The 21,139-nt window shown below is 34.7% G+C and overlaps 1 long non-coding RNA gene across 2 annotated transcripts in view; it reads left to right on the top strand.

Annotated features, from left to right (window-relative positions):
- LOC128929981 (uncharacterized) overlaps window positions 1-21,139 on the top strand; it is a 35,418-nt gene that overhangs the window by 10,155 nt on the left and 4,124 nt on the right. For both annotated transcript variants that reach the window (XR_008477412.2, XR_008477413.2), the window contains exons 3-4: window positions 13,831-13,905; window positions 17,836-17,975. This is a non-coding gene — a long non-coding RNA (uncharacterized LOC128929981). The remainder of the gene's footprint in view (window positions 1-13,830; window positions 13,906-17,835; window positions 17,976-21,139) is intronic.

Genomic DNA, 21,139 nt, shown 5'->3' with positions numbered 1-21,139 from the left:
CATCAACTGATAAATGGATAAATAAAATACGGTATATTCATACAATGGAATAATAGCCACAGAAAGAATGAAGTACTGACATGCTACAACATGAATGAACATTGAAAATTTCAAGTGAAAGGAGCCCATCACAAAAGGCCATATAGTATATTAGTCCATTTATATAAAATATCCAGAATAGAGGAATCAGGAAAAAAGACTGAAAGTAGATTAGTAGGGTTGGGTAAATTGGTTGGGGAGTTGGGGAATGAGTGATAATGGATACAAGTGCTTCTTTCAGGAAAAATGAAAAATTTCCAAAATTAGAGTTTTGTTATGGTTCCACAAGTCTGGGAATATATTAAAAGTCAATGAGTTGTATGCTTTAAATGGGTGAATATCATAGCATATGAAATATATGAACTCCTTCCCTTTCATGAATTAATTGCTTTGATAGAACCATTTTATTGACATATTTATGTTAAAATATAGTCAACAAAAATGATCAAAAATAGTCATGAAGGAATTAATATTTTCAAGTAGGGAGAGGAAAAACATGAATAAGAAATAAAAAAGAATATTAAAAAGAATTACAAAACTTGGCCTAAAGAATAAGAATGAGAATTCATAGCTCACCTTAATATTTTGGTTGAACAACTTATTTAAGGTCAGATATGAATCTCTCACTATTTTCAGGAGATAAATTTAGCTTTTGTAATCCCCTTTCTAAAAATTGATTGTGCAGTTTATCAGTATTGCTCTCCTTTGGCAGCCTGGAGTGAAGAACATGGAAAATCAGGAGAGCTGTTCAATCATATACCAAAATGTCCTGCCAGACTGTGATAGTTAAAGCACTATGGTTTTGGTCAACATATTGATCAATAAAAATAATAGAAAGAATGGACCTACGCATTTATGCTATTCCAAATCATGATAAAAACTATAAGTATATTAATCAATAAAAGATAAACTATTTTATAAAGAGATTAGGACAATTGGCTCTTCATTAAAAGAGAAAGTATGCTTGATTTCTACCGTAGAGAAACACAAAAGTAATTCTAGTTGGCTTAATAATAAAAATTTGTGTGTTTTTTTAAAAAAAAAAAAAACTTATTAGTTTAAATGTGTTTGCCTATTTCTGTAGTCGCTCTGAGAAGTAGCTCTTGGAAGGAAGTAATTAGAAGATTTAAGAAGATTTTCTCCTACTCCATACTTTTTCCATAGGCTCTGAAATACCCATTTGTAGTGAAGACTTACCTGAATAAATAGAAGATTTCAAAAGTTAAAAGTTAAAATAAATAATATGCTAGAGTGTTTCTTATAGTACTTAATATTAATATATGTCTTAATCAGTAATTTAAATAATATTTTAGACTGAAAAAATAGTCTTTCTTTGTGAGGGATATAACTCCTGAGGTTTGGCATAAGCATCAATCTACATGGCATTTTTAAAACTTTTATTTTATGTTCAGGGGTACATGAGCAGGTTTGTTATATAGGTAAGTTGCAAATCACAAGAGTCTAGTGTACAAATTATTTCATCAGCAAGGTAATTAGCATAATTGACAGGTAGTTTGATATAATTTAGCTCTGTGTCCCCATCCAATTAACACCTCCAATTGTAATTCCCACAGGTTGATGGAGGGACCTGGTGGCAGGTGATTGGCTCTTGGGGGCAGTTTCCCCCATGCTGTTCTCATGATAGTTGTAGGGGTGTGGCTTTATTCTGGACATGGGAATGGGCAAAGATTTTAGATGAAGACATCAAAAGCAATTGCAACAAAAGCAAAAATTGACAAATGGGATTTAATTACATGAAAGAGGTTCCTCCAGCAAGAGAAACTATCATGAGAGTGAACAGACAACCAACAGAATGGGAGAAAAATTTTGCTATCTATTCATCTGACAAAGGTCTAATATCCAGACTCTATAAGGAACTTAAACAAATCTACAAGAAAAAAAAGATTAAAATGTGGGCAAATGACATGAACAGACACTTCTCAAAAGAAGACATTCATTTGGCCAATAAACATTCAAAGAAAAGCTCAAAATCACTGATTATTAGAGACATGCAAATCAAAACCACAATGAGATACCATCTCATGCCAATCAGAATGATGTTACTAAAAAGTCAAGAAACACCAGATACTGGCGAGGCCGAGAAGAAAAATGAATGCTTTGACAATATTGGTGGCAGTATAAATTAGTTCAATCATTGCAGAAGACAGTGTGGTGATTTCTTAAAGATCTAGAGGCAGAAATAACATTTGACCCAGCAATCTCTTTACTGTGTATATACCCAAAGGAATACAAATTATTCTACTATAAAAACACATGTGCACGTATGTTCATTGCAGCAATATTCACAATAGCAAAGACATGAAATCAACCTAAATTACCATCAATGGTAGACTCGATAAATAAAATGTGGTAAGTATACATCACAGAATGCTATTCAGCCATAAAAAAAGAATAAGATCACTTCCTGTGCAGCTACAGGGATGGAACTAGAGGCCATTATCCTTAGTGAACTATTGCACTAATAAAAAACCAAATCCCAAATGTTCTTACTTATAAGTGAGAGCTAAATGATGAGAATACATGGACACAAGGAAGAGAACGACAGACACTGGGGTCTGTCAGATATTGGAGGTTGGGAGGAGGGAGAGGATTAGGAAAAAATAACTAATAGGTACTAGGCTTAATATTTGGGTGATGAGATAATCTGTACAGTAAACTCCCATGACACACCTTTACCTATATAACAGACCAGCACATGCATCCCTGAACTTAAAAGTTAAATACATTTTAAAGTTCTATTTTTATTGATATATAATTCACATACCATAAAATTCACTATTTTAAACTGTACAAATACATGCATTTTATTATATTTATAACATTGTGCAACCATCAACACCATTAATTCTGGAACATTTCCACAAGCAAATAAAGGAACTTCATACCAGTCAGCAGTCACTCAACTATCTCCTTACCCTGCCCACAACACTTAACTGCTAATCAACTTTCTGTCTCTACAGATTTATCTATTCTGGTTGTTTCATATGAATGGAATAATAAACTATGGGATATTTTGTGTCTGGCTTTTTTCAAATAGTGTATGTTTTCAGGATTCATCTATGTTTTAGCATGTCTCCATATTTCATTTCTTATTCTGGATCACCAATAATTCATCATAATGAATATGCCACATTTTGTTCATTCATTTATCAGTTCTTGGACTTTTGAGTTATTTTTACTTTTTGGCTTTTATAAAAACTGTTCCTGGCCGGGCGCGGTGGCTCAAGCCTGTAATCCCAGCACTTTGGGAGGCCGAGGTGGGTGGATCACGAGGTCAACAGATCGAGACCATCCTGGTCAACATGGTGAAACCCCATCTCTACTAAAAATACAAAAAATTAGCTGGTCATGGTGGTGTGTGCCTGTAATCCCAGCTACTCAGGAGGCTGAGGCAGGAGAATTGCCTGAACCCAGGAGGCAGAGGTTGCAGTGAGCCGAGATTGCACTATTGCACTCCAGCCTGGGTAATGAGCAAAACTCCATCTCAAAAACAAACAAACAAACAAAAAAACACTGTTCCTTTGGACAATTGCATAGAAGTTCTCATTTGAATTTATGTTTACAATTCTTTGGATATATGCCTAAGTGGGATTTTCTGGGCCATATGGTAACTCCATGTTTAACATTTTGAGGAGCGGCCAAACTGTTTTTCAAAGCAACGGTACCATTTCATGTTTCCACTAGCAGTATATGAAGATTCCAATTTCTCCACATCCTCCTTAGCACTTGTTATTTTCCTTTTTCTTTTTAATAGGTATTACTGAATGTAAAGTGTTATAACATGGTTTTGGTTTGCATTTTCCTAATTATTAGTGGCACTGACCATCATAATATGATCTTAATGTATTTTCAGTATTTATGTGATCTGCAATGATATTGTTTCATATCTCAAATAGGTAACTTATGCTTTTCTTTCACTTTTCCATTATCAGTCTTGCTAGAGTTTTATCAAGTTTTAAATCTTTTCAAAGTATACACTTTTAGCTTTCTCAAATTTCTGCTATGGATATTATACATATTGCTTTAACTTTCATTATTTATTGCATTATCTCATTTCCTTGAGTTCAATATATTATTTTTATAGCTTCTTAAAATGTAAACCTAGGCCATTTCTTTTCAAATTTTCCTCCTATATTCTAATACATGCGTTATAGCTGTAATTTCCCCCCAAAGCACTGCTTCAACTGCATCTTCTGCTGCAACTGATATATTGTATTTTTATTAGCTTTCAGTCAAAAATATTTTTTTATTTCCATTTCAATTTTTTTTGACCCATGGGCTATCTGGAAGTCCACTGCTTAATCTAAATGTTTAGAGATTATAATCTTTTTCTGTTGTTTATTTCTAGCACATTTTCACTGTATTCAGAAAACATACTGTGTATGATTTAAATATTTGGAGATTTGTTCAAAGTTAAAGTAAGTGCCAAATATAATAAATAGGTCTGCAAAAGATCTAGAAATAGTCACACCTTTCCATTTCAAGGGTTGGACTTAAAGAGGGATATTCTATTTTTTTATTGTTCTTCACTGCTTTCATATATATTTTAATGAAAAATATTGCTTAAAAATATAACCTTAATGAAAACTGTTCATGAACTCTATGTAAGAACATGTATATTACCATTATGTAGCAGGTACTATAAATTATTTCATATCTCAAATAGGTAACTTACGTTTTTCTTCCACTTTTCCATTATCAGTCTTGCTAGAGTGTTATCAAATTTTAAATCTTTTCAAAGTACACACTTTTAGCTTTCTCAAATTTCTGCTATGCATATTATACATATTACATAGAAGTTCTTGTTTGAATTTATGTTTACAGTTCTTTGGGTATATGCCTAAGTGGTATGATTTAAATATTTGGAGATTTGGGAAATATTTATATCACTTGGAAAAAATGAATAATTGAAAAGTTATGCTTTTATCCTCATTCAGCAAAGTGATAAACACATTTGACTTCTGGAAGGTAAGTGGAAATTTTTCCCCTATGATCTAGCACAGCTTCAGATTCTGTCTCTGGGTTTCCTAGAGTTAAACATTGACAATGAAATGGGATATGGATTTCTTATTTGTACTTTGAAATTTCCTTATATTTATAACTGTATTTCCTGCCATCTTTTCACTCACAAACTGTGTCTTCAGGCCCTATGCAGCTCTGACTTGTCCATCTTGTGAACAATTTTTTACTTGTTGATAATATACCACAACTTCAAATAACACAGGGCAATAAAGGGGTACAAGTAAAAGACAAAGCCATCCACACTCACTGGTTTTTATGACACTGAGCAAGTTAACAACACTCTAAACTTCAGATTCCTCATTTGAATGACAAAAAGTTACATTGCAAGGACATCAACTCTTCAAAGGAAGAACTTAAGTATTTAATAGATTGTATTTCACATGAGTAGTGCTTACAAAACCTAAATTATGTTTTTTCAATACATTCTAACATGTCTTATATGTTAAACTGAGTTCATTCATAGCTAAAGTGTACCCTAATGGGGCAAGCAACATTTAGAACAGACTTCCACATTTCACATTAGGTTAGGTTCTGCTGTGATAACAAATGACACCAAAATCTCAAAGCCTTGAGATAATAAAGGTTATTTTTCTCTCACTACATGTTCAGCACAGATTTGCAGGAGAGATTTTGCTTAATATATTTGCTCATGTCTAAGCTGATGGATATATGCTTCTAAATTTACACTGGCAATAGAAAAGAAATGTGATGAATCATACGGGGGTTTTAAATTTCTTCTCAGAAATGACACACACCATTTGTACTTACATTTTGTTGCTAAAGTAAGTCACATGGCCACATCCAATATCAGAGACACAGAAAAGTACGCTCCTATAATGCCTCCAAAGGACAAGAGATCTAAAATATCGGTGGCTGACTAATAACCAGCAGAGCATCTCTCAGAGCCTAAATTTCAGCTCTCTTGAAAGTATTCAAGAGCACACCACTGGAAAGCCACAAGTATGTTTAAAATAGAAAAGACAAACAACATCAAATGTCGGAGAGGATTTGAAACAATGAGCATTCTCCTTTGCTGTGCATATGGGGTAAAAAATGTCACAACCACTTTGAAAAGCTGTTTGACAATTACTTAAAATGTTGAATACCCATCTACCCTTTGACACTGTCATTTTGTTCCAAGATCATTGGAAACATATATCCACAAAAATGCTGTTTAACAATGTTCAACTAGATTTATTCATAATGGCCAAAATCAGCCTACATATCCATCAACAGGAAAATAGATAAATATGCTACCATATATTTATAAGATGAAAACTATTCACAATAAAAAGGAACAAACTACTGTTATATCCAACAGTTTTGATAGCCCTCCAACTATCAAAACATTGTGCTGAATGAAAGAAATCATGAAACGAATATTCTGTATAATCCATTTATATACAGGTTTAGAATGGACAAAACGAACACTTAGACTAATACAAATAGTTATAGCATCAAGGGTGATATAAATTTATATTATGTATATAAATATGTATATGTACACATATTTGTCAAAATTTATTGAACCATTCAGTCAATATTTGAGCATTTTACTCTATAGTACTATCTTGATCTCTTAAACTGAAAAATAATTTGGAGGACATTTCAGCCATATAATTTTTTTAGCACTTTATATGATTAACACCATTAACCATTTCAGGACATTCAGGACTTTTTTTAATCTTTAAGAATTTTAATTTTTTAAAAAATTAAAATATGCTAAAAAGGAATGAGATCTAGTTATTTGCAATAATATGGATGGAACTGGAGATCATTATGTTAAGTGAAATGAGCCAGGCACAGAAAGATAAACATTGCATGACATTTAGATTTTTAAGGTAATGTTTTATTTTAATCAAGAAGCTTTGGAACACAAGTATACTGTAATAAACTAAATATTATCAAAAATATAAATGTTACTTTGATACTTTTCCAATACAGTCACATTTTTATATGTCATATTTTAAAGTCTGTAAAACTCAATGAATTTTAAGACTTTCAATAAGTTTGGTCAAATTTTAAAAATAAGGAAACTATGTTGAAGAAAGAGCATTGAATCACCTAGATCCTGCCAGCTGGTGGGCATTTCCATCGTGAATTTCATCAGTTACACAACTATTTAACTATTTACCAGTATCACTTAAGACAAAGCTTAAGCTTGAGAAGATAGGTCTGGGTTCTTATCTGAATATGCCATTTAACTAAGTGATGAACAAAATACAAAATTACCTTCAGCCTTTTTCTCACTTGCTAAACAATAATAAAAGCATCTAGTAGTGTCTGACACATGATATAAAGTTAATAAATGTCAGTTTCATTCTTGTATATGGAGAGATGAATAAATGTGTTTTATTTCCCCTCCTTCCTCTCTTCCTTCTCTTCTTCCTCCCTCTATTCTCATCCCCTCTACCTCCCTCCCTTCCCTATCCTCACTCTCCTCTTCTTCTCTCCTTTGTCTCCTCCTTTACCTCCTCCTCCCTCTCCTTTCTCCCCTCTTCTTATCTCCCTCTATTCCTTCACCTCTTCCTTTCTCTCCCTGCTTCCTTATATTTCTCCCTCTCCTCTATTTTCTCTGTCTCGCTCCTTCTCCCTCCTCCCTCTCTTCCTACCTCTTCTGTCTCTCCTTTATCCCCTCATTCTCTCTCCTTCACTTCCCCTTTCTTCCCTGTCCTCTGTTTACTTCATCCTCTCTCTCTCTCTCTCCATCTTCTCCTTTTCCTCTTCCTCCTCCTCCTCTGCCTCTTGGCCTTCTCTTACTCTCCTGCTTATCTTGCTTCCCTTTGCTCTTCTCTTGTTTCTGCTTCTGCTCCCTCTTTTCTTCTTATTTTCTGGCCCTTTTTAAATACATGCCCATGACAAGTAGTAAGGATATGAGAGGAAGGTATATACATAAGATTTTCAAGACTGTCTTTTCTGATTGTCTTTAAATCTGTTACCTATGGTATTTGGTATTAAAAATAGCAACAAGAAAATGTGAAAATCATGAAAAATATATTTCTGTTACATAAATCAATTCTAAATAAATTTTAATCATTTAATTTTAAACCCAGAATGCTTATTCAGATAGACTTTGAATATTTTCTATAAATATGCAAGAATATCAGATATTAACTTCTTGACTGGAGAAGAAACAAGAATCTCTGGACAGTGGCAAACACTACCATGGGGAAAATCTATCAGCTCCAACCCACTGAATCTAATCTGACATATGCACTTGCTGTTTTCTTCATAGCAACTCAAGTAAATTTCCATTACAATTATCTTCTGTTTTCAGTATTCTTTCAAGATGTTTCATGTGAAGAAAATTATAACTGGGATCTAATTAGTCCTATGTATTTTTTCATGTACCTCATTTTGGTTTTTGCCGGATGTTGCCTCACAAGGAGAGCAAGGTTAGACGTTTTGGGAAGCAATTTCACAAAAAGATGCTATGTTCTCATAATGCTTTTAGCACATACATGACTTTGAATTTTCCCATTATTTGAGTTCTTAACTTTGATCATTCGATTCAAGAGGGTTTCTGCCAGGAAGTTTTACTCAGTGGTAGTTCTTTTGTCCTTTATCAGTAAGTATTGGTGAGGAAATACTTTGAAACTTGTAAACATTTTACTCATTAAATATGTACCCAGTGTTAGTATCCACTGATATTTCTTGGCTGAATTTATTATTGTTACAATTGCTATTTAATTGTGGTTTTCCTACTTCTATTACTCTTCCACATTTGTTGACTTTATTTGAAGGAAAACTCTCTCTTCTTTGTTTCTTTCTTTATGTTAGTATGGACAGATGGATTATTTTATTTCATTACTTAAAATTTATTATTATAAATCTTTTATGAAATTGTCCCAAATTTGGTCAGTGGAAATTTCTTTAAGCTGGTTTTTGTGTCCTTTTGACATGAACCTATCATTCTTTGATACCTCCATACTTTCTGATACAAAACAATGGTCCAAGCTGCTTTCCCTTCTCCAGTCTTGGAAGCAGCCATTTATTTCCTCAAGGAGCCCTACTTCCTTTAATGAAGAATGTTGGAGAGAAACAGCTTCTGCATGTTAGGCATGCTCATTTTTATTTAAGAATTGTTATTCTCAGACAGTGTTGGGAAATATGTACTGTGTATGTACACGCATTTTAACTACATTTCCACATTGAAAATTGCCAGTTTGGATACAACTGAAATCCAGTACCACAGGTTTTTTGTTTTGTGTTGTTTTGTTTTTGTTTTTGGTGTTTTGCTTTGTTTTGTTTTGTTTTTTTGAGATGGAGTCTCACACTGGAGTGCAATGGTGAGATCTCAGCTCACTGCAACCTCTGCCTCCTGGGTTCAAGCTATTTTCCTGCCTTAGCCTCCTGAGTAGCTAAGATTACAGGTGCCCACCACCATGCCTGGCTAATTTTTGTATTTTTAATAAAGACGTGGTTTCACCATGTTGGCCAGGCTGGTCTCGAACTCCTGACCCCAGGTGATCCACCCGCCTCAGCCTCCCAAAGTGCTGGGTTTACAGGTATGAGCCACCACACCTGGCCTCAAGTTTTATATAATAGTTTCTCTTTCTATATTTGTAAGTTCTACCTCAGAGAGTGAGAATTACAGCTGTCATAATCTTAAATTAATTTTTTTGTTCAGTCCTCTCAAATGCTATGAATCTACCATTGTCACCACTGTCCCTCTTTCCCAATGTCCCTCTTCTCCCATGTTGAACCATTGCAAACATCACTTCCTTCCTCTCCTAGTGCTCTTCCCACCCTGCTCTGTCTCCAGCTTCCTGCACCAGGCTGAGGCCACCAGCACCCACAGCACACCCTCCTCACACTATTCCAAACCCTGTGCTGTCAAGATAATATTCTCATTCAAAAAAAAAAAAAAAAAAGCCAAGGGATTCTAAATCACTTTTATGGGCTCAGGTTCTCCAAGAAGCAGGTGTTGAGAGTGGATAATATAAAAGGATTTTATTCAAGGAAATGTCCATATGAAACAAAATAGGGAAAGAACCAGACAAGCCTGGGGAAACTGTCCCAGTACAAACAAACCTAACTCCAAGTGGAAAAAAAGAAGACCAGAGAGGTGCATAGAAAGAAAGTTTGACAAGAGTTTAGGGGTCCTCAAGTTAAAGCAGGCTACCTGAAGTGTCTCATGGCTCCCACAAATCTTTCTGCTTCAGTATCCATCCCTGTCATCCTCAATCATTGGGTGGAACAGCTTGTGGGAAGCATGGGATGGGGCAAAAGAGTACAACGCGGGCGAGGCCTCTCAGCAATTACATTCCCTGAGGTTGGAGGAGTGTCATCTACATTCCTGTAGCTGTCCAAAACTAATATTATTTTCCCTGATTATGGGTGCTTAATATTATAACTCAGAATAAAGTCAGTACCACATTAAAATAAACCTTATGTAAATAACACTTGAGGTATAATAAATAAGAAATGACTTTCCAAACCACTGGCCCTTTATTTTTTCATCACAACTCAGAAACAAAGACGGCACTACATTAAACTATGCCCTTTTCACATAAAGAAGATTTTTATTTATCAAATCGCTAGACTGTTAGTCTGATGTTACAAGATGATGCTGAACATGGTAAATGTGCAGGTGTTTCTAAAATGAATGATTTTTGGGGGGCAAGTGTATCTCTTATTTGTGGTCCATAGCATTTGAGAAATTTGATTTTTTACCTAGCATGTTTGTGCTGCTTTATGATGTATCCAACTTTCTCAAATAAACAGATATACATAACAGGTAGATTGTTCACATTTTGGGAAATGCTAGATAGAAGTGTGGAAGTCATAGCAATAGAGAGCTATTTTACATTACAGAGCTTTACTGAGCAGTTGTAGACATAACTCCTGCCCTTAGAGCTACAATTCAGCATTTTATACTCTCCTGGATATTACCTTTGAATTTAATTCTAACATTTTAGCATCAATTTGAGTGGAGGCCATATGGTTAAGCTTCATAAACTCAGCTTAAATTTAGCATAATTCTGAAAAGCCCTGTGGCCTCTAAATACACAAAAATGTTGTACATTGAATATAGCAAGAAATTTTAGATATAGATGTAAAACTAGACACCTGCAGCAAATAAATATGTGAAAAAATAAGACACTTATAATGGTTTTTTGATGGAAGTTTTGAAATCTAATTTTCACAAATATCTCTGAAATTTAGGTTAGATCTAAAGAAATGGGAGAAATACACAAGAGGAACGAATTAGAGAAGAAACTAAAAATGATCCAAGCACTTTTGATATAATAAAGGAGTTCAACTCTTTATAAAACATTTATGGTTTAACAGGAGATGTGGTGGCTCAGGCCAGTTGTCCAGGCACTTAAGGAGGCGAGGCTATGCGTTCGAAGCCAGCCTGGGCAACATTAAAAATCTCTCATCCCTTTAAAAAAAGCAAACAAAGAAAACGTTTAAGGTTTACAACAATAAATTATAAAAAAGCCCAGGGATTCCAAATCACTTATATGATCTCAGGTCCGCCTATAATTATTTATATTTAACATTTGACACATAATGTTGAAGGCCTACTATGTGGCAGACACTGTCTTTACATGTGCTGTTCAGAATGGCAACCTCTAGTCACGTGTCTAGGAAATACTTGAAATATGACTGGTTCACACGAGGATGTACTTTAAGTGTGAAATACCCAATTTCAAAGATATAGAATGAAAAAAATCTTACTAATAATTTACACTTATATCTTAAAAATGATAATATTTTGAATATAATTGGGTTAAATAAAATAGATAATGGATATTAATTTCACCTACTTCTTTGTGCTTTCCTAATGTGGACACTAGATAATTTGAAACAATATAAATATACATTTTATTGTATTTCCATTGGGAAAAATTGTGAAAAGTACTATTGTAGTAGATATTTATGATTTTGGTCAAATACATCTATCTTTTCATCTTCCTTGGTACCTGGTAGGACAGCACAGCCTCACTCACTTTGAAGTGAAATGTGGCCACCAGGCTTCCTTTAACCAAAGAAGCATGAGAAGTGTTACTTCCCTATAACAGAGCTTTAAAAACCAGCGTGCTGGGGCCGGGCGCGGTGGCTCAAGCTTGTAATCCCAGCACTTTGGGAGGCCGAGGTGGGTGGATCACGAGGTCAACAGATCTCTACTAAAAATACAAAAAATTAGCTGGGCATGGTGGTGCGTGCCTGTAATCCCAGCTATTCAGGAGGCTGAGGCAGGAGAATTGCCTGAACCCAGGAGGCGGAGGTTGCAGTGAGCCGAGATCGCGCCATTGCACTCCAGCCTGGGTAACAAGAGAGAAACTCCGTCTCAAAAAAAAAAAAAAAAAAAAAAAACCAGTGTGCTATTTACTGTTAGCTGCTGTTACCACCGAAACAGATGTTGCAAAGAGGCCACCATCTTCCTGGCTGCCAAGTGACTAACATTAGAGCCCTTCCATATGCATTGTGGGTATGTAGCTTGAGGCAGATATAAACTTTTAATGAAAAATTCTCCAAAAATGTCCAACAGAAAACAATCAGCCAAAAGTAATTATTTATTATTTATTTATTTATTTATTTATTTATTTATTTATTTATTTGAGACGGAGTTTCGCTCTTGTCACCCAGGCTGGAGTGCAATGGCGCAATCTCGGCTCACCGCAACCTCCGCCTCCTGGGTTCAGGCAATTCTCCTGCCTCAGCCTCCCGAGTAGCTGGGGTTACAGGCACGCGCCACCGTGCCCAGCTAATTTTTTGTATTTTTAGTAGAAACGGGGTTTCACCATGTTGACCAGGATGGTCTCGATCTCTTGATCTCGTGATCCACCCGCCTCGGCCTCCCAAAGTGCTGGGATTACAGGCGTGAGCCACCGCGCCCGGCCAAAAAGTAATTATTTAAAGCAAAAAGTAATTATTTAAAAATGATCGTACACCTTGTGTCAAGATCATGGTCTCTCACGCCATTCTCCAATTTCTCTTTGAAGAAATGACTGATTCTATGGTTGGTGCAGAGTCCAGCTCATCTTGTAGTGCCAGAAAGTAAGGAAGTGTGCAAAAGACTAAACAATATATGTTGAAAGGACACAGAAGCCAATTGAAAGAGCTCTGAATGGCCAAATTTGGAACAATTGGAGCAAAAGATAGAATAAAATAACATAACATAGCACTTCATTATATTTCTAAATATAAAATAAATATCCATGGGTGTATACTGATAAAAATCAATTATTTAATATATAAATAAATTGAAGATGAAAGACAGATTTCCTCAACAGAAAAATTTTAAATCATTTATTTAGACACTACTCTCTACCTGAGAAGGTGAAACTTAACTGCCCATCCTGTAAGTGTGGTCTTAGTGACTCGTTTCCAAATAGCACAGTAGGGAGAGACAAGTGGTGGGAACAGGTGACTTCACAGTGGAGAAGCCTGGCAATACTACCTCTTCCAGGTGACCAATTTTGAAGTCATCAGTGACAAGTCATGTAGACCACACATACTGTTGATATATAATGTAGAGAGTGGCACAAAATCTCTGTCGTTTTCCTCCCAAAACCATAACCCACTGATATGGTTTGGCTGTGTCCCCACCCAAATCCCATCTTGAATTGTAACTCCCACAATTCCCATGTGTCATAGGAGAAACCAAGTGGGAGGTGTTTTAATTATTGGGGTGGGTCTTTCCTGCACTATTCTCATGATAGTGAATGAGTCTCATGATATCTGATGGTTTTACAAATGGGAGTTTCCCTGAACTAGCTCTCTCTTTGCCTGCAGCCATCCACATAAGATGTGACTTGGTCCTCTTTGCCTTCCGTCATGATTGTGAGGCCTCCCTAGCCATGTGGAACTGTAAGTCCATGAAACTTCTTTTTCATCCCAGTCTAGGGGATGTCTTTATCAGCAGCATGAAATGAACTAATAGACCCACCGACCTGAAAAAACATCAGACAAAACCAGATTTAGGAACACTGTACAAAATACCTGGCCAGTAGTCCCCAAAACTGTCAAGGTCGTTAATAAACAAAGAAATTCTGAAAAATGGGCATAGCCCAGAGGAGCCTAATAAACTACAACAGCTAAATGTAACCTGTTGTCTTATACAGGATGTGGAAACAGAAAAAGCCCACTAAAAAAAACTAATAAAATTTAAATAAAGCTCAGTTAATAAGTAATATGGCAATACTGGTTTGTGAGTTGTGACCAATATGCTATAGTAACATAAAACATTAATGAGGGAAACTGAATGTGGTGTGTATGTGAATTCTCTGTGCTGTCTTTGAAAGTTTTCAGTAATTATAAAACCATTTTTAAAATGAACATTTTATTTAGATTTTTAAGATATTGTAGCTTCTTTAAAAATATTCTTATTCCTTTACTGAGAGATAGCTAAGCCAAGATTCAAGTCTTTAATTCTCTGGATAACCTCCTAAAGACTTTTCCTGACCTCAAGAGTGCAGTTGCATCAATTAAAGAAGTTTTCTTCACAATGACATGATAAGAGCCTTCACTCTGGTGAAACATTATGTGATCATATTAACATTGGTTGTTTTTCTGTTTAGATTTGAAAATCACTGAGATACTGAGTTATAAGAAATAAGATTCAAAAGTAAAATTAGTAAAAAGTAAACATATTTATTTGTGTTTGTTACTCATACTCCTTCAGTTGGACTTATCCCTTCAGCTATGAGTAATCTTGGATCTCATCAAATTTGAATAAGAAATTTGGCTTTTTCTACATAGAAAAATTAGTTTCAATTTCTGCCTCTGGGAATCAATTGGATGATGAAAATGGCTCCACACAAAAACATTAATTAGTATAAACATAGATAGAGTGTGGAGGACATGAATGGAAATTATGTTACAGACTTAGTATCATATATATATATATTTGAATCCATAGCCATTATCTACTTGATGTTAGCCAAAGGCTGAGAAGCAATTCCATAGCCATCCTCAAGTACCAAATTCAAATTTCAATCTAGTAATCTTTGAATGATGGCCCACCATTTTTCCTTCTTTGTCCAATTGTCTTCTTCCTCTCTTTTTCTCAAATGTTGGTCTTTCTTTTTTCTCATATTTATCCATGTCCTGGAAAAAACCTGAAGATGGGATGTTTTCAATGAAATCAGAGTGCCAACTGCTCAGTGGAATGGGATGGGATATGAAACCTAACCTGACCTCCTAATGTATTGCAAGGCCAATTCATTGATGGCAAAACTCCGCTGTGTACTCTCACAGCTGCAGAGTCATTGAAGACCTATAGGCCCAACTGTTAAACATATTCAATTGAAATCCTTTATAAATAGACCAAGAATGTATAAGAAAATGGGGATATTACTCTGCAATTTTTTTAATCCATCCAGTTCTCCTTCCCCTTGCTTTTCTTGATTAGCCTCAGAAAATTTTTTCATTCTTTACATTTTCCCTTTCTTTAAAATCAGTATTCCTTACTTTATCTTTGATTCTACATTTATTTTCCTTTACAATATAATGCAAACACAAAACACGTGCGCGTGCGTGCGTGCACACACACACACACACACACACACTTTAAAGGTATAACTAAGATTATTTTCCCTGTGAAAAGTTTGTTTTACTAAACTATGTACTAACCTCTGTGTAAAATGTCTTTTAAAATGCTATTTTATATAGAGTTAAGTAAGCATTCAGTGTTGGACTAAAATTTATAGAAATTATATAAGTGCTACTTGCTTCCAGGTAAGTGTTCTTAAATTAAAATCATCTCATCAAATAGAGCTCTCTGAAGATATGTTAACAATGTCCATTTAAAAAATTACAGGGGATTCAAATTGTCGTTATCATCATAAAGGTTCAAATGAGAAGTTAGATCTTTTTTAAAGCAAGTCACTAGAAAGAAAAACAAAACTGCTGGCCATTTATCTAACATCTACTCTTTCTCATAAAATTGAAGTGATTCATCCAGATAGAAGTTCAGACCCAAGTCATTCTTCTTGTTTGGAAATAAGCAGAATACATTCCCCACAGATATTACTCAGACATAAATTATGGACTAATGATTGTATGTCAGCACTTTCTGCATTTCACTTTATAGCTGCCCACCCCTCTGTTCTGCATAAATGTATGGGTCATCGATTACTTTCCAAATGTGCCATAATCACATATTTATGCTATTGTATTGTATAGGATGGAAGATACAGAAAATTGTAAGATGCAACTTCCATCCATCATGATATTGTACATAATTCATTATACTATTATCTTATTTAAAAAAAAAAACACTTGGCATCACAAAGTTAAGGCATGCAGGTTTGAAATAGTAAATTCTATAATAATGTTTATCATTGGAACTCTTAACAGCTCCCACCCACCTATATCTACCTAAAAGCATCACATTAAACAAAAGATACTGAGGAAATATTCAAATGTATGGCTCAGCTATCTTAGTCTTTGATGCACTCCACTTTTAATCTTGAAGTGGTGATGAGAAGCAAGGCCCCTGGAGTTTGCCTGGTTCTTTCTCATAGGAAGTTTTGTGAGCTCAAACACATTATTTAAACTTAAACTCACTCCCAAGTACGTTTCATCATCTAGAAAATTGTGTTAACAATAGCATTTATACTACTGTTGTGAAGTTTAAAATAAATCAATTAGATTGTATAGTGTTTGGGATATAGTAAGTCTCTAATAAACATTAGCTATTATTATTACTGACCCAGTCGTTAACTGCTTCCTTGGACTCAGGAACCAACCCTGACATGAGATTTCATCATGCTCCTACAGCCAGATGTGCCTTAGCACAGCAACAAGCAAACCTTTGTCACTATGTTCTGGTAAATAGAGATATAGAAGTTCGGAGGAAGGATAAATTACTTTTCCAATCTAGGAAATTCCGATATCTTCACAGCACTGCAGAATTTGCTACTTTCTAACAAAACACATAATTACATATAAATTCTATTTATAATGCTTGATTCAATTTATACAAAATAGACTTTCTTCAGCTACAGGTTAAAATGACCCTGTGCTACATTGGTCCATGACTCCTTCTATAGAAATAATTCTGACATATGACTCACTTTGTTTCGTTTTGTTCTTTATATCAGTAACTCACTTTAAACATTACATTTAGTTAACTCTTTGCTGTAAGAGCTTTATCATGGCATTTGTATAAGGGTCACCTCAAATTCTAATCCAAGAATAAGTGACATAGAAGATGGGAAATCTGAATTGTAGGAATTCTTATCTTTTTAAGCAGAGCTATTGTCAGTCAGCCAATTGTGCATACAAATATCAGAGTACTTGTCTATTTGTAAATAATTTAAGCTCTTCTAACATCTAATTACAGAAAAGCTGCATAGAGGAGAACAGCCTCAGATGAGACAGCAGTGGTTTGGCTTCAAGTGACAAGGATAATTTACATCAGTTTACAAATTAACTATCAGTATGATAAACATGAAGCCAGTCAGTCTGCAACATGGGATATTATTAAATAACTGTCATCTTGTAATATGTTTAAATTGGTTAATTTGTTTCAATTCATTAATTTTTAAATTAATCAGTTCTATATGTTCTTTTGAAAAAAAATCTGTAAGGATTTTCCTGCAGCTCAACATTGCCCTCCTATGGATTAAAAGCCATCATGTGGTATTTCAAAGTTTATAAAATAAATAGGAAAATTTTACTCCTATGGCATAGGTTTTAAAAGATGAATTAGCTCTCAGAATTCCAAATAGCACACAAAACTGTACCCAGCATCCCTAACATGACCATATCATATTTGATTTTCTCCTTCCATAGATTAGTTCTGCCTTGAAGACAGTTCACAACCTCAGACTACCCTTTGGTCTTGTGAGCCACAGTCATTACAGAAAAATGATCAACATCATGATGTGTCCATGGTTATTTCATTGAGTCTGGCCAATACTTAACATTTCAAGGTACTTACTTGGCATTGAATATTATCTAAGTTAAAAATTTACAAAGCCTACTAGATATTTGGGAGTTACATTGAGTTTAGAAATAAAGGAAATTATCCATTCATTAAGAGAAGAATATAAGTGTTTGTCAGTCTTATAGTTGAGGCTGCCAGATAGAAATAAGCCAAATTCTGCTGGACCTCATGACAGAACTTGTGTTAAGTGATAGTCAAGCAGTTGGAGAAAGTAGGAATAACTGGTGATTCTTAATATTCTATTTTTCCAGCTAGATTAAGTCAAAAGAAAATGAAAAGAGGTTGGGAAGTTAAGATTTTAAGCTATTTGAGAATTTCACTGTAGTTTTTGAAATGACCATATTAAGAAAATGTGTTGTGTTTTGGCAAATGTGGTAAAAAAATAAGTGACCCAATAGCAGTCATTTTCATGCAATGTGTATTAAAAGAATATTCTTTAATCATTATAAAATAAATTGCAATTAAGTCTGGGATAAGTTATTATAACCTCTCTGAGTCTCAGTTTCCTCATCTGGAAAACAGTATTATTATTCCTATTTTGCAAGTTTGAGCATGTGGATGAGAACTAACACAGGCAAAGTCCCTCACTTAGTATATCTTGGAAGAGAGTGGTGGCTCTACAAAGGGTGGATGATTAACAAACAATCCATAATTATCAGTGTAGATTTTAGAGTATGACATGCCCTTTCACATCTATTACTTAATTTCATTTTTAAAAATATAGTACCATTATTGGGGTTACTTCTTCGTAGTGTGGCATTCCTGGAGTTGTCAAAGTAAAGAAGAAAGAAACCAATCTAGCTTGGAAAATTTTAAGGAACTTAATAATTGTAGGAAACAAATTAAATATCTCAAGGCCAACTTCCAAGAGCAGAAACTTTCACCAAGGTTTTATGATAAAAATCCACATCCGTAATTGAAGATAATTTCACTTGTCTCCCACTTCAGTTCCTTCTAATCACCATTTTAGAGATCTGCACTTTAAAAAGGTTGAGATAGACATTTATGTAAGAAGCTGGTGACGTGATTCTAAGAACTTCATTACAGGTCAAAGTGTTTGTTCTTAGGGATGTTTTCTGGAAATCTTATATTTCTCCTGTGGATTCTTATATGCTTGGATATACAGCTCCAGGCCTTCTTTGGGTTTGCCAGGTTTCATTCACTTGACCCCCAAATGCATTGCTTATATCATATCTATCTTCTTCAAGATCAAGTGAAGATGGGGAAAGTATTTCAATTATTTAATTATTTTCCAATCGCAGAAAAGAAACAAGCAAGTCTTCTGGGGCAGAAGTGAATACATCATGTTAACTGCAGCATTTACCATAGATAAATTAAAAGTATTCGTGGGTAGTATTAACATCTTAATGGAAACTGTCTGAGAAAACAGAAAGGGAATGTAAGCCAAATTATGAGATGGTCTGATATAATAAAAGTTAATTTTGATGAATCATAAGGCACTGTTCTAAGTCCTTCACATGAATTAACACATTTATTTGTGTTTCATTTTGTTTTGTTTTCTTTCAGTTCCAGGGTATATGTGTAGGATATGCAGGCTTGTTGCATAAGTAAATGTGTGCTGTGGTGGTTTGCTGCACAGATCAGCTCATCACCTAAGTATTAAGCCCATCAACCATTAGCTATTCTCCCTTCCCCCAGGCCCCTGACAGGCACCAGCGTGTGTTGCTCCCACCAATGTGTCCATGTATTCTCATCATTCAGCTCCCACTTATAAGTGGAACATGCGATGTTTGGTTTTCTGTTCTTGCATTTGTTTGCTGAGCATAATAGCTTCCAGCTTAATCCACATCCCTGCAAAGGACATGATCTTGTTTTTTTGTTTGTTTGTTTTTGTTTTTATGGCTGTATAATATGAATGGTATATATGTACCGTATTTTATTCATCTAGTCTGTTATTGATGAGCATTTGGGTTGATTCCATGTCTCTGCTATTGTAAATAGTGCTTCAATGAACAGACATGTACATGTATCTTTATAATGGAATGATTCATATTTCTTTGTGTATACACCCAGTAATGAGATTGCTGGGTCAAATGCTATTTCTGCCTCTAGGTCTTTGAGGAATCGCCACACTGTCTTCCCCAAGGGTTGAGCTAACTTACAATTCCAACATTGCCTTCTTGATTTTTTAATAATCACCATTCTGACTGTTATGAGATGGTTATCTCATTATGGTTTTGATTTGCATTTATCTAATGATCAGTGATATTGAGCTTTATTTCATATGCTTGTGGTCACATGAATGTCTTCTTTTGAGAAGTGTCTGCTCATGTCCTTTGCCCACTTTTTAATGGGGTTGTTTTATTCTTGTAAATTTGTTTAGACTCTGGATTGTCAGATGGATAGATTGCAAAAATTTTCCCCCATTTTGTAGGTTGCCTATTCACCCTGATGATAGTTTCTTTTGCTGTGCAGAAGCTCTTTAGCTTAATTAGATTTTATTATCAATTTTTGCTTATATTGCAATTACTTTTGGTGTTTTTGTCATGAAATATTTGCCTGTGCCTATGTTTAGAATGGTATTGCCTAGATTTTCTTCTAGGATTTTTACAGTTTTGGGTTTTACATTTAAATTTTTGATTCATCTTGAGTTAATTTTTGTACAAGGTGTGAGAAGGGGTAAAGTTTCAGTTTTCTGCATATGGCTAGCCAATTTTCCCAACATCATTTATTAAATAGGAAATACTTTTCCCATTGCTTGTTTTTGTCAGGTTTATGGAAGAACAGATGGTTTTAAGTGTGCAGAGTTTTCTGTTCTGTTCCATTGGTCAATGTGTCTGTTTTTGCACCAGAACATGCTGTTTTGGTTACTGCAGCCTTGTAGTATAGTTGGAAGTCTGGTAGCATGATGCTTCCAGCTTTGTTCTTTTTGCTCAGGATTATCTTGGCTATACAGGTTCTATTTTTGTTCCATATAAATTTTAAAATAATTTTTTCTAATTATATGAAGAATGTCAATGGTACTTTATTGGGAATAGCACTGAATCTATAAATTACTTCGGACAATATGGCCATTTTCATGATATTGATTCTGAGTGTGAAATTTTTTCTCATTTGCTTGAGACCTCTCTAATTTCCTTGGGCAGTGGTTTGTAGTTCTCCTTGAAGAAGTCCTTCACTTCCCTTGTT

Source organism: Callithrix jacchus, chromosome 17, assembly GCF_049354715.1.
Source record: "Callithrix jacchus isolate 240 chromosome 17, calJac240_pri, whole genome shotgun sequence".
Classification (NCBI taxonomy): Eukaryota; Metazoa; Chordata; class Mammalia; order Primates; family Cebidae; genus Callithrix; species Callithrix jacchus.
Note: the sequence above shows the minus strand (reverse complement) of the source record. Positions and strands in the feature narration are given on the sequence as shown.